We start from the raw sequence: 6,000 nt of genomic DNA on the forward strand, positions 1-6,000 counted from the left end.
GATTTCTTAAGAAAATAAATTAAAAGTATCAGATATCAGCTAAATATTCTAACTTTATAAAAATCAAACAACATAAAATAAAATTCACTTATACAGATTTTTAAAAACGATAACCCATATAAAAGAAAATGGAATATATTAAGAGTCTTGTGTTGGTAAGTCATGTAAATCCGTTAGTCAACCCATTCATGCCAAGAAGGCTTTAAGGGTGGGCATGGTGATATTCCATCAAGATCTTGATCTACTTATTTATCTTTTATTATAGGAAATCTTTGTTTAAAAATCTGCCTCCATGGATTTTTTATTCAAATCTAATACCCCCGTACTAGCAATCTAGTATACCTATAGAACCTGAAAATATAAATCGAGAGGATTATAACATAATAAATATAGAAATAAATTTACAAGATTGGACAATTCCTAATGTACCTAAAAATAAAATTTATAAACAACCAATATTCTCTTCTAAATTATCATTTCTTACTAATTATACTACTAAAATTGTAGAAAAAAATATTACTCAAAATAATGATTATGAATCATTACAATTATTAACAAAAGAAGCCATTAAACATCATAAAAAATAGAAATATTCCTTTATACATATTGGATTAGTACAAGTAGCTATAAAACAACTCATCAGGAATAGATTAGGTTCTGCTTGGCCACTGAGAATTATCAGATGAGAATTTTGAGTTTTAAGATTAAATGTTAAAATATTATATTTTAATATTATTATTATTTTGAGATTTGAAAAGGTTAATAAAAAGTTGAATTGTTTATTATATTTTATATGGAGATTTGGGAAAGTTGTAATGATGAGATGAGAATTTTGTATATGAGATGAAAAATTTCAATAGCCAAACAGTACCTAAATGCATCGATATTACTTTGTCTAAGAGACGAAAAACATTATAATCTTCATGATTCATTACTAGTAGAATCTAACTTATTCCAAGAACCAGTTTATTTCAATTGTTATCTTAATTATTCATTTTCATTATTCGATATTAATATCTTATATGCTTTAACATTAAATATTAAGACAAATGGTTATCATATGATGAAAGGATCACACCCTTTAACTGTAGTATATAGGATCTATTATAAACTGATGAAAACAACATTAGAGCCGCAAGCTCTTATTACCAGTCCAAAAGGTTACACATTATTATAATAATCTAGTACACCATTTTCTAGTATACAGATCCCTAAGCAGATCCATTGGAATCAAATTACTCTTCCTAATGAATAGCAATTAGAAAATATTATTCCATTACCAAAGATAGAAAATAATTCTAAAGATGATTTTGATTACATAGACCAAAAACAGGATAGAACAGTCCAAATAGCTTTTCAACCTTTTAGAAGAGCAATATCCCATTATTCATCTCTAGCACCCTCTAGTTATCATACGCTTAGATCTGCTCTCACATCAATCTTTAGAAATAGATCTCAAAATTTTGATACCAGATCTCAGAATCTGGATATTCAAATCCGATCAATTATTCCTGAAAATATTATTGATATACCAATATATACTGTTAATCATCCTGATACATCATCCACCTCTCATAATCCTCAATAAATTAAATAACCTTCCTCTCTAATGTATTCACAAGTAGTTGGAGATGATGCTCACATATATACCCTGTGTAAAGAAGAATTTAAGATTAACAAAGAACATCTTAAACAAGATTGTATGAGAGAGGAAAATAAACGAAAAAGATTAGATTTTTTCTCAACTTTCACACAAATAGAAAGAGATTATATTCAAACAAAATATTACAAGTACTTAGAAAGTATACAAACTAATATACCTTTCATAAATCAAACCAATTATCAACCTTAAATACAACAAATAATCAATGGATTAAGGAAGATAATCAAATTATATATGAAGAATATCCCCCCTGTCAAAGCAATTGGGTATAATCAAAGAAATACTCAAGTATTAGCTTCTCCAATAAAAAAATATAATTCAATACAAACAAAGTAAAAATCCTGATAATATTATTCAGCAAAATGATTATATTAATTTATATTTAAAAACCATGAGTAACCAATTAGAAAGAATTGAAACCCAAATAAATCCTATTAGGGAAACTATTAAAGAAATAAAGGAAACCCTTTCTTCATTTTCTATGAAATCCATTCTCATCTAGCACCTAGTTTTTCTAAAGTCAAAGATGAATTATTAGAACATATCTCTAACAAGTTAGAAAAATTAAATATTACAATTACTGCATCTACTTAAAAACAATCTCATGTTAATGTATTAAATAAAATAGATTTGGCTAACTTATTTGATTCTAAAATTAGTAATATTGAAAACCAATTTAAAGATTTACAAATGAATAAAATCAATTGAGATCATATTAATAGATTCTCTTCTAGAGACTCTAATCGTAATATTCCTAATGCTCATAATTGGTATCCAAGACCTACCCCTCCAGATATGCAATTTGAAGAAAGAGAACATATAGTAAAATCTGTCTTTGCACCAGATGTACTATATGAATGGAATATTGAGGGATTATCTGGATATAAAATATTAAATCATTTCCAAGAAATGATTATGATTGCTAATGTTTATAAAGTAAATAGGGAGGCTACCACAAGAGAAACTTTTATCACAAAACCATCGAGTCCTCTCCGTAAGGTAGAGGTTTCTTTCTTTGTTGTTTGACAAAGTTTCTGTCTCTTGAACAGAAGTTCATATAGTTGTGTTATTGTGATTTGTGTTTCCTTCATTTTTGACATTTGACTAATGGCCGACGTGCTAGCGTCTAAATGGCACTCTCTGAAACTGACAGAAGATGAGCAACAAGAACTGCTCCTTCTAGAGGAAGCTATTCAGTCCACAAAACTGAGAGGAAGCCACTGCATCTTTGCCCTCAACCTGAATGACAGAAGTGTTAACTGAGAGGCGTTCAAGTCCACAATGGCAAAGGTGTGGAATCTGGAAGGTTGGATCACTTTCAAGGAGATAGGCTTCAACAAATTTCTCATAGAATTCCAACTCCTCACAAACAAGAGGAAAGTGTTACAAGGAAGACCATGGTCTTTTGACCGGCATCTTACATGCATTTAGGACTTCGAAGGTGACCTGTCCCCAACGAGATTAATTTCGTGACAGAACCATTCTGGGTGCAGTTCCATAATGTACCTTTCGCCGGTATGAATGCAGAACAAGGAGAAAAACTAGGCTCAGTTATTGGAAAAGTTCACAAGGTGGAAACGGATGACAAAGGCTGCGGATGGGAAAGGCACCTTAGAATAAGGGTGGATGTAGCCTTATACAAACCTCTCCCTAGAGGAAAGATGATCAATTGAAGGGTAAACAGTGCTGGATTTACTTCAAGTACGAACGACTTCCTAATTTCTGTTTCAAATGTGGGCGACTAATGCACATGGAGGGGAAGTGCTCAAATCAAAACACATCCAAGCAACCCCAGGATCAATATGGTCAATGGATGAGAGCTTCACATGTTCCTATCCAGTTTTCCTCAACTAAGAGGTATGGTGGCTCATCGAAACAAACTTCACAAGACACATCTTCCCAGTTGCAACTAGAGGCAGCAAAGGCCCAGAAGGACAACTCAGGTTGGTCCAACATAGCTGTAGAGGGAGAAGCTACCAGTCAGAACACTACAGTTGGTGATCAGAAGCAAGGAAGAAGCTATACCCTGACATGTCAGGATGACCAAACACGGAACAATTTAGAAGGTAAAGCCAGTTGCCCAGTCAGTTTACACGAGGGTCCCTCTCAGCATGAAAACATAGAAACCCAAAGAAAAGAGATCCCACATCACTCCTCAAGATCCCTGGCACAGGTATGCAATACTGGCCAAGGCTTACCTTTCCTCTTACAGGATAGTGACATGTGTGTAGATCTTAGTTCACCACCAAATACCGCTCGTGCCTACAAACCAAACAACGCAGACTTTTTCTAGGAAAGTGTAACACGAGAGAGTGCAAATGGTACTAGAGCTAGTACAAAGTGGAAAAGGAAAGCTAGGGAACAAGCTCCCATCCTAGCCGACATAGCCAACTCTCAGCTCATACCCACCCATTCCCCTAACCTCAAAAGGCTAGCATCTGGTATTGAAACTAGATCCAGTAACAAAATTTCTAAGAAGCAAAAAATCAAGATAGAACCTGCTTTGAGACCAAACAATGAACCAGAGGTGGTGGCTGTTCAACAGCCCCACCTATCCAAACGATTTGCTTAAGCTGGAATTGCTGGGGGCTTGGGAACCCCCAGACAATTCATGAGCTTCTCTAACTGGGGAAGATAGAAACAATCTGAGTGAAAATGGGTTTTGACAACTATTTTACTGTAAAACGTGTAGGAAGATGTGACGCCCCCAAATCCCATGTACGGACACGGGAAAATTGAGACGTCTAGATGGTGACATCACGGGTCACCACCCTATCGCCAAGTGCTAAGTATGTGCACATGCAACAAGTGTGCAATTAAAAACACGTAGCGGATAATGAAAGTCATATAACTAAGTACCAGAATTTTTCTTGTTTAATACAAAACTGTTCAAAACATACATAATAAAATATTACAAACCACAAATATAGTTTCAAACCAAACTACAAAGCATAACTCCAACTCAGTACTCCGGTGGAGCCGCATCCTCGGGCTCAGCCTCCTCCTCCTCCTCCTCGATCTCTGCATCAAAATCTACGGTACCAAAAATGGTGCCGCGAGTAAGTAAGATCCAAACGCCACTAGATAAAAGCATATTAAAACTCAAACAATATGCATAAAGGAATGCAAATGCACATGACCTGTAAACTGTATTTTTCCACGCAAGCCAAAAATCCCATTTGGCCCTAAAAACGTATTACTTTCCAACTCATGCCAAAAGTCTCATTTGGCCCAAAACCAACTCAATCCAATATCCAATTAATCCGAATGCACCACGACCTCTCCTAGGGATCATCCGCACACCCTGGCTGCTGTGCCACACTGTAGGTAACGACCACACGTGTGACACCTAAACGAGCGATGCCCAGTTCCGCGCCCCGCGAGTATGTAGCCAAGCATCCTCTAGCACTCGCCAGTGAAGGGCCACGGAGTCGGTACGAGAGCGTTACCATCCCGCTCGCTCTCGTTGTCGCCCAGTGACAACTCAAGGGACGTCACTCAGTATATTACGCTCCCGAGTGACCAGAGGAGCTCCACCGAGATAATACCCCATCTAGGCTTGGGGTCGTGATACACACGCACCCAAAAATCCATTTACGCCAACAAAACATGATTTTTCTCACTTTAAATAAAATGCACATGTATGCTCCATGTAATGCACGCCTCAAGGCACAAATAACCAACCAATCACAAATCAACAAAACCAAGCAACTCCGTCCTCAATCCATCCGACCCCCGAACTTCTCGGACTCAGTTCGGAATCAACCACCAACAGTGTAATTATTGTAAGAGCAAAATATATTTAAATCTAAAAGTAGAGTTTGAAAAATACTTACAGTGCTATACGAAAATTTTTGAAAGCTTACGACGTTGCAAATGGCGGAGGAAAAGCAACGTAACAGTGTATTTTACACTGTGGCCATGGGTAGTAAATTACCCACTTTCGAACGGGGACAAACCAAGACACGAAATTGATAGGAAATGACCTAGAGATGTTTATGAAGCTAAAGGAAGTGAGCTTTGGCCGTGAGTGGCAGTGGAAACGGCGATGGATGTGCAAAAAAAGGTTGAATGGAGTTGAGCTCGTGGGAGCTGCTCCGCCAATGGATCGGGGCCGAAAATGGGTGGGTTAGGATGACAAGAGGTAGGGGAAGAAGTTGTAAAGAGGTGGTGGCCGGAGGTGGAGTGACGAAATGGCTCAAAATCATGCGGAAAGGAGGGGCTCTAGGGGGGTTAACGGCGGCTCGGATGAAGGTGATTCTTGGTGGGGGTGTTCATCAGTCGAAGGGGAGTCAGAGGGTGGTGGCTGTGTCGGCCACATCGGTCCGACGGCGGTG

The sequence above is a fragment of the Carya illinoinensis genome, chromosome 16, assembly GCF_018687715.1.
Source record: "Carya illinoinensis cultivar Pawnee chromosome 16, C.illinoinensisPawnee_v1, whole genome shotgun sequence".
Taxonomy (NCBI): Eukaryota; Viridiplantae; Streptophyta; class Magnoliopsida; order Fagales; family Juglandaceae; genus Carya; species Carya illinoinensis.